The sequence below is a fragment of the Phragmites australis genome, chromosome 7 (genome assembly GCF_958298935.1).
Source record: "Phragmites australis chromosome 7, lpPhrAust1.1, whole genome shotgun sequence".
NCBI classification, from domain to species: domain Eukaryota; kingdom Viridiplantae; phylum Streptophyta; class Magnoliopsida; order Poales; family Poaceae; genus Phragmites; species Phragmites australis.
Window position 1 is genome coordinate 22,701,493 of NC_084927.1, and position 9,209 is coordinate 22,710,701.

Sequence of the window (9,209 nt, forward strand, 5' to 3'; positions counted from 1 at the left end):
TTCAGTGATTTGAGCTTCTGTGCTTGTACTGAACCTCTGTCTTCTTCCTCGACTTGCTGTCCTCAACCTTCGCCTTCTGTCTCCCTCCTTCACCGGGGAGCCCGCCCCGCCTTAAATACCCACCGGGGTGGTAGCGTGCCCAGAAAGGGAGGGCGCGAGTTCCAAGGCGCCATAAAATGGAAAGCAACCATCATGGGCTGCTGCGCGAAGTGACGGGGAGGGTTGAAAACGCGCCCGCGTCCGGTCTGGCTTGTCATCATACCGTTCTGCAACGGGCGCTGCGGAGAGGGCCCATCGGGCAGCCACTGAACAGCCCGGCGTGCCCACTCGGTCTTGTATACCTGACACAGCAGGGCGGCAGGCGGGGCGCCTTGGTCTTTGCGATGTTATCCCGAGGCGCGCCGGATGTTGCGGGATGGGACCTGTGCATTAAATGTCCCCACGCCTCCCTGCCAGGCCGTGGCAGGGACTGACAACGAGCGTGGCAGGAGCAGTTGGAAGTGACAGGCCACGCGCCCTCTTAAATGCGGCATCGGGCCTTTCACTGGTTGACACCTCACCGCTGGACCTCTGTGGGGGCCACCGGCGAAGGACTTCTAAGGTCCTCGAGGAACCGAGTACTCGGGGATCACTGTTCACAGCCCCGAGCACTCTTTCTCGGATATGCCTTTTCTTAGTCCTCGAGGAACCGAGTGCTCGGGGGCCACTGACCACGGCCCCGAGCACTCTCTCCCGGAACTGACTGTCCGGATCCTCGGGGAACCGAGTGCTCGGGGACCACTGTTCACGATCTCGAGCACTCTCTCCCAGAACTAACTTCCTTGGGTCCTCGGGGTACTCGAGTGCTCGGGGGCCACTGTTCGCAGCCCCTTGCACCCCCTTCCCGGTACTTGGCTTTTCTGGTCGTCGGGGGACTTGAGTGCCCAGGGGCCACTATTCATGGCCCCGAGCACTCTCTTCCCGGCACGTAGTCTTCTCGGGTTATCGGGGAACTCGGGTACTCGGGGACCACTGTTCATGGCCCCGAGCACCCTCTCCCGGGACTTAGTCTTCTCGTACCTTGCGGAGATGATCCCCGCGGGAGGACGCAACGTGGCAAACTGCTGATCTGGCCTCGGGACTCGGGGACCCCTGGTTCCTGTGTCACCGATAGCAGCCCCCGGGCCCATTGGCAGGCGATGGCTCAGAGACTGCGGGTGGGGCGATCGTCTTCATCGAGGCCGATCCCAGCACCGGCGCCACGTGGCCTGCTTTTAGGCGCTGGTTTCTTTGGCCCAGGCTTCAGGTACAGCCCACCGGGGGGCCGAACGAATGCGTGTCCAACCGACTTCCGAGGCGCGTGATAACGAGGCGGGTGGTGCGCGTGGCAACCGCACAGATCGAGGATAGTGCGCCTGGCAACCGCACAGATCAAGGGAGATTCGCCTGACGCCCGCGCCAAACGAGGAAATTCGTCTCGCCGAATGAGTCGCGGCAGGCATCGTTTGAAATCCCTAGGATATAAAAGGGAGAGGGGAGAGAACCGTTGCCCCTTTACACCATCTTTGCGATCAAGCCTCTTGCCTTCTTCTTCTTCCTTGCTTTTGAGAGCTCTCGCTCTTTCTCCGACCCACAGCGCCCTCCTTTCTCCCACCCGTTCCAACACACTCCCCACCACCGACAAGATGCTGAAGGCAGGGAGCAGCCGCCGTGACAAGGGGCCCGACAGCGTGCTACTGGAGTCACAGATCGTCAATGAGGAGGGGGCAGAGAAGGTCCGGAAGCTGATGGTGCCGACACTGGCGAGCTTCCCACCCATCACGGACCGGCCGGAGCGCATCATCGTCTTCGTCTCCTTCGTGGCGGCCGGGCGGGTGCTGCCATTCTCGACGTTCTTCCTTCAAATCCTCGACACGTTCGGCATCCAGTTGGTCCACCTGAGTCCAAACTCGGTGGTCATCCTGGCGATATTTGCGCACTTCTACGAAATGTTCGTGGGAGTGCCGCCGTCGGTGGCGCTGTTCCGCCACTTCTTCGTGCTGCGGCCGGCCGGGAAGAAGAGAGGTTCCTCCACCGCGGACGTCACCGGCTGCTGCAACTTTCGGCTGCGGGACGGGCTGGCTGAGCTCTACATCCCGCAGATACTGCGAAGCAAGTGGGACGATGGCAGCGCGATTGGGTCTACATTGACGTCAGTCCCCACGACCGCCTCGCGTTGCCGGAGGCGGTGGCGGAGCCACAGAGGTCAATCTGGGAAGCGGCCCGTGCTGAACCGCATTGACAACTTGTGCCAGGCGGGGTTGACGTCGGTGATGGTGGTGGCGGATTATCTGCACCGCCGCCTAGCGCCCCTACGGGAGCGAGCCCGCCCCAGCTGGATGTACACGGGCCCCCACAACATCACCAGGACCCAGATCGGCGAGGACGGGAACCTGGACGAGGGGGCGCTGGCGGCTCTGCTGCGGGTGGTGACCGGCGTGGAAGACCACACCCAGGCGGTTCTTCCCCGGGAGCAGCTGGCGCTCTGCGCGGACCCGGGCCAGGTGGCGCTGCAAGCGACACTGCCCAAGTTCGACGCCCAGGGTTTGGTCGACCGGCCGAGGCGTCGAAACCCCGGAACCATACAGGTTCCCAGGGTAGACGAGGAGACGGGCGGCGCGCGGAGGACCGGTGGCGGCGACGCCGTAGGTGGCAGGCCGCAGGCAGCAGCCATCAGGCCGGCGGGAAAGGCGCCGCCGGCAGCGGAGCGGCGGCCCCGGGGGACAAAGGAAAGCGCCCCCGGGAGTTCCTGCCTCAGCCGTCGTCCTCGTCGTCTCCACGGCAGCGGCCGTCGGCAGGCGGCGTGAAGGAGGGAGGCCGGGGCGGCCAGTCGTCCAGCGTGGAATCCGCGACAGAGGCAAGGTCCAGGGCGCGGGAGCCCGAATACCAAGGCCGACGCGACGGCGCTACAGCGGGCGCCTGGGCCGACCCGCCACCGGAGGTAGGCTCCACGAGAGCCCCTCAACGGCCCGAGGGACAGAGCCCCCCGCCGAAGAGGAGGAAGGCGGACCCCAGGCCAAAGCCGCAGGGCCTAGAGTTCAAGATCCCGGAGTCCCGGTGGCAGTACCGCAGACCAAAGTCTACGTGAGTCTTCTTCTTTTCCCGAGCACGTTTTGCCCGGATGTAGGTTAGGGGACTAACCTTTTTCTATTTCCAGGCCGCCCAAGGACGCCGCCGGAGACCAAAGGCGACCGGAGGCGCCAAGGCCGGCTCCTGCCACTGAGCCGAGCGCGCCCGCGACTGAGCCGAGCGCGCCGGTCGAGCCGGAGCCGCAGGCGCCGCCCTGCCCTGAGCCGAGGGCAGCGGCTGTGACCGAGCAGCCAGCGCGGGCTGAGCCCGCCCCGAGCACTTCGAGGGCGGGGCAAGTGGCCGTGGTGAGGGCGGTTCCAACGTGGCAACAATCGGGCACCCCGAGCGCCTCTGCTGAGAGGTCTCGCAGGGGACCCAGCGCCCGGCCATCATCCAGCCAGGCCGCAGAACCCCTCCCGGACGTGCTAGGAAGCGCCCGGGAGGTGATCGAGCGGCTGGAGGCGGCCGTGGCGGGGGAGCGAGCACAGCTCGAGAGGGACCGTGCCGCCCTCGTCGAGGAAAGGGGGCGCTTAGAGGAGGTCGGTCGGCTCCTGGAGGCCCGCATCACCTCGGCCCGCGCAACCCATGAGATGGCGATGCGCGCGGTGGCCGAGGAGACTGTGGAGACCGCCCGGGCAGACTTAGCCCGCCGGAACGACGAACTCGAGCAGAGTCGCGCCGAAGTCCACCATCGGGAGGAGGAGGTTGCGGTCCGTGAGACTGACATCGAAATCTCGGCGTCGGCTCAGGACGCCCGGGAGGAGCAGCTTACTCGTCGCGAAGCGGAGGCCGCCTCGGCGTCGGCGGCCCTAACTGCTCGGGAGGAGTAGGCCGCCAAATGGGAGGCCGACCTGGCAGTACGGGAGTGGGCCCTTGCTGCCCTCGCCGAGCAGGTGAAGCGGGGACAAGCCGAAGCCGCGGTGACCAGCGGCGTCCCGACCAGTGCAGCTGAGGGGTTAAGCCTTGAGGAGCGGCTTCAAATCGCGAAGGACGAGCTCAAGACCGTCGTCGCCGAGTGGGCCAACTTGAAGCTGATGATGCGAGACATCCTTCGGCAAGCACGGAGGTCCGTGAGGGTGGCCGGGCTCAGGCGAGTCAACGTGGGCGAGAAGGGGATGGACCAAGAGACCATCGGCCACATCGCCCTCGGCTTCGAGGAGATCAGCCGGCGCCTGAAGGCTCTTCCTCGGGCTATGCAGGAGTTGGCATCCCGGGAGGGGCGCGCTCTGGCCCAAGCGGTGGCCGAGCACGTCCTGGCCTACTACCGGAGCCGAGACCCCAACTTCTCGCTGGAGCCAGTCCGGCAAGGGGTGGTCGAGGCCGAGGAAGGGGCCGCCCGGGAGGCTGTCCGGGGCGTCACCGTCGAGGTGGTGGCGTGCTTCACGCGGGAGCCACCGCCGGTACCGAGCAGTGGCAGCAGCAGCGAAGACTCCTCGCCGCCTTCAGAGCCCGCTGACCTAGATTAGGCTTTTGTCTTTTGTTTCTTGACTTGTTGTAAATATGGGAGTGATCCCTCCGAAGGGTTCTTTTTGAATATAATAGAAGCCTTTCTTTGGGATCGCAACTCCAATGTTTGTCTTGATGTTTGATGAAGTCTTTTCGCTTTTCACTTGATGTCCCGAGGAGTACTTAGCCGGACCGAGCCCAACCTTCCTCCCCCGAGAACGAAGTCTCCCCGACCACTCATCGTCCGAGTAGTGAGACCAATCCGCGCGTTTAGCCCTCGAGCCCTCACGAGTCCGCAGCGGCTAAGTCAAGAGACAAAGGCACGAACTTCCTTGCTTGGGAGATAGGTCGATCCAGCACGGAGCACACCACGACCAGTGAATACTTTTCCACTTTGCGACCACTCAAACAAGCAAACCGGAGACACGTGCGGGCGGAAATGCGACCAAGAGTCCCCACGGTTTGGTGGTGTCCGGGCTAGGACGGACGGGACCGAGCACCGACAGCCCACCCCCAGGGTCTAGGTGTTCCCGACCACTCTTTGCTCAAGCGGTAGGATTACCCGAGAACCCCAGAGGCTCGGTAGTGCCCGGGGTACTGCCAAAATGGCCGAACACCATGACCACCATGAAGGACTTCGGTCAGACATCGCTGTTCGTATGGTACACTCGACTACTGTCTGTTCTGTCATTCCAGAAAAAGCGAACACGTGGGCAGGGTTTTGTGCGCGAGGAGACCATCTCGCCGAACAGATTAGAATGCGAGGGTCCCGAGGATAACTTGGGAACTATAGATTGCTGAGTAAGTAGGAATGTAAACTTGTATGACTTTAGCCACTCACCGGACAGCTGTCAGCCTTTCGGCCGACCGATCCAGGAGGGGTATGCGCTCCGAACTCGGGGTGCCCGGGAACTTGGTTCCCCCGGACGGAGCGCCCGAGCACTGGAGAGCATGAGAGGGAGCCAGGGGCCAGGCGGTCCCGACCACTCGTGCCCGAGCAGTAGTACTGCCCGAGGACCCCATAGGCTCAAGCAGCGCCCTGGGCATGGAGGCCCTTGCGGTCGAGCTGCTTTCATTCTTGGTTGTTGATCTGTAAGCTTTTAGAAAATAGGAAAAGATTCTTTGTTTGGTGTGCTCTGTTAGTGGGGTACTCATTATAGATTGCTCTCGTTTTTGACCCGAGACCTCTCGAATACCCGGACCGGTGAAGTATACAGACAGAGGCATAACCCAGAGGTCCTATGGTTCGGTGACGCCCGGGAAGGACTGACCAGACTGAGCACCGACAGCCCGCCCCTGGGGTCTAGGCGGTCCCGACCGCTCTTTGCTCAAACGGTAGGATTACCCGAGAACCCTAGAGGCTGAGTGATGCTTGGGGTACTGCCATGGCACCGGACACCACAGCCTACCACAACAGACTTAGGTCTGCGGCAACTGCCTGCGCGCATACCGATCGGGATTCTTTTATCAACGGGAAAAATGAGAGAGCGTGTTTTTCTCGCACAATCGAGCATCTCACCAGACAGATTAAGCATATGGTTTCCAGAGAGAAAATTTGAAATAAAATTTGAAATAAGAACTGGAAAATGAGGGTATATATTGACAATTTTGTACAAGATTGGGTGACTTACATGGTTGGTGGTAGCCCCCGGCCAACTTGGGCGGGGGGAACCCCGGCCTGGTTGGCCCGAACATAAACATGTCCACCTAAGGATAGAACTTGCGCAGATGCTCAATGTTCCACGCATTTGGGAGCGTCTGCCCATCCTCCGCAGCCAGCCGAAACGAGCCTTATCGCGGGACACCGATCACGGTAAAGGGGCCTTCCCACATAGGAGACAGTTTATTCCTTCCTTCACGCGATTGAACGCGTCGGAGAACTAGATCCCCAACCTCGAGTGACCGGGCCCGAATGTGACGCTGATGATAGCGCCGGAGGCCTTACTGGTACCTGGCTACTCAGACGACGGCACGTCGCCGGCGCTCTTCCAAGTAGTCGACGTCGTCGCGCCTTCGCTGTTCCTGTTCGACTTCGGAGTAGGCATGCACCCGAGGGGAGCCACGAGTGAGCTCGGAGGGGAGGACCACCTCAGCACCGTATACGAGGAAGAATGGCGTCTCCCCGGTGGCGCGACTCGGCGTGGTCCGGTTGGCCCATAGCACGGCAGGTAGCTCATCGATCCACCCTTTCCCGTGCTTTGCGAGCACGTTGTAGGTCCGGGTTTTGAGCCCCTTCAGAATCTCAGCATTTGCACGCTCGACCTGCCCATTGCTCCTAGGATGAGCGACAGAGGCGAAGCAGAGCTTGATGCCGAGATCCTCGTAGTAATCCCCGAACAGGGCACTCGTGAACTGAGTGCCATTGTCGGTGATGATTCTGTTCGAGACACCGAAGCGACTTGTGATACCGCGGATGAACTGAAGCGTTGTGTTCTTGGTAACCTTGATGAATAGAACCGCCTCCGGCCACTTGGTGAATTTGTCGATGGTGACGTGGAGGTACTCATAGCCCCCGATTGCTCGGGAGAATGGACCCAGGATGATGAGATTGTAGGCCTGATCTTCCGATAGGTAGCGATAAGTCGGTAGGTGGACAACTCAACATTGATGATCCAAAGGCTTCGACCCGAATAGATCATCTCCCTTGCAATCACTACACCACAGCTCCGTTGGTTATCAACCGTGTCGCGCGGTTGACCTCGCCAAGAAGGCGCAATCCCTGCAAGCGTACCGAGAACACAAGCAAGAACGTAGAAGATGCAATCTGAAATATTGCGAATAGAATTCAAGCACTCGAAGTTGGGGTTACACAAACACTTGCGGCGGCCTAGTCGGTCCGGAACAAGAGTGAAAATCTCACAATCTGTGTGTAGATCAATATCTAAGCAAAACCCAACCCTAATTGGGGCAGCGGCTACTGTATATAAAAGACTAGGGTCGACCAAGGACCCCTGGATGCGTCCCTAATGGACTCCAACACGTTACACGTCCCAACGGCCCAAAAGATGGTGGCACAGCACCCTGACAGATTCTGGATGTCCACTTGTTTCGACGATTCCTGTTGAGTCAGAAAGAATTTGGACATGGGACCAGTCCCGTTTGAAAGCCTATCTCCTTAGCTTTCCAACCATGTGTAGAACGTCGAAAACGGAGTCCGTATGCGTCCTGGGCGACGATTTTAGTGCAGTCTGGTCCTGGACTCCGAAACGGACTCGAACTTGATTGGACCTCCACCTTGGCTTAGGCGCCCTTGCTGTTCTTCTCCCGTGTTCCTAAGTAACAATACATCATAATTATTCAGTAGCATCCCATCCTTATCAAAATATAAAGGAACACTAAGGAACGAGCTCACCTCATGATTTAGTTGACGTGCACGAGCTCGTGTCAATGGACCTATTGTTGGAGGAATACTCGGTGTGTGTGTATCCAAAAGAGTGATGTCCTCATCATAGGATGCCCAGCCCCCAAACCGCGATGAGCCATGACAGGGGGATGGTGTGAAGAGCCTGAGCTGGCTGGTGAATCTGCTTTGCGTGGAACTGGCACACCCTGCAGCGCCGAACCAACTCGGAAGCATCCTGGAGAGCTGTAGGCCAGTAGAAACCTTGTTGGAAGGCCTTCCCGACCAGCGTGCGGAACGATGCATGGCCACCGCACTCACCCTCATGGATCTCAGTGAGAAGCTCACCGCCTTCTGCCCGGGTGATGCATTTAAGGAGGACACCGTCCGTGCCGCGCCGGTAGAGACCCCCGTCTACTATGGCATAACGTTTGGACTGCTGTGCAATCCTCTCTGCAGAGGCATCATCCCCGGGGAGGATATTTTCTTTCAAGTACCCTCGGATCTCGTCGATTCATAAGGCATCTTGAGAATCGCCGGCAAGCGCAGCGCACTCACCGGGCGGCAGCACCCTGACGGGGCTCCCCACTTAGGGCGCTGCCTGGGTTCCCTCAACTAGGCTTGAGGGTTCCCCTTCATCCTGGTCGGCAGTCAGGACGGAAGGCTGTGTGAGCCTCCGGCAGGGACGCACGCACGGGAAGAGGCCAGGCGAGAGAGGTCATCGGCCAGAGCGTTGTCGCGGTGAGATATGTACCGCAACTCCAGGCCGTCGAAGTGCCTCTCCAGCCTCCTGACTTTCGCCACGTACGCCGCCATCTGAGGATCTGCGCAATGGTATTCCTTGGACACCTGGTTGACCACCAGCTAGGAGTCTCCCTTGACCAGCAGGCGATGAATCCCAAGGCCCACCACGGCTCGGAGGCCAGCGATGAGGCCCTCATATTCCGCCATGTTATTGGTTGCTCGGAAATGCAGCTGTATGACGTACCGGAGTTCTTCACCCGTTGGGGAGGTGAGAACCACTCCGGCCCCTGCACCTTTCAGCGTGAGGGATCCGTCGAAGTGCATAACCCAGTACCCGGGCGCATCGTGCCCGGGATATGGGGAAATCTCATCAAGGTCGATTTCGGGGACGGGCGTCCACTCCGCCACAAAGTCAGAGAGCGCCTGGCTTTTGATCGCCTGGCAGCTGACAAAGTGCAGATCAAACTCCGCCAGCTCCAACGCCCACTTGACAATGTGCCCAGTGCCTTCTCGGTTCTGGAGGATTGGCCCCAGCGGATACGTGGTAACCACCGAGACCTTGTGCGCCTGGAAGTAGTGGCGCAGCTTTCGG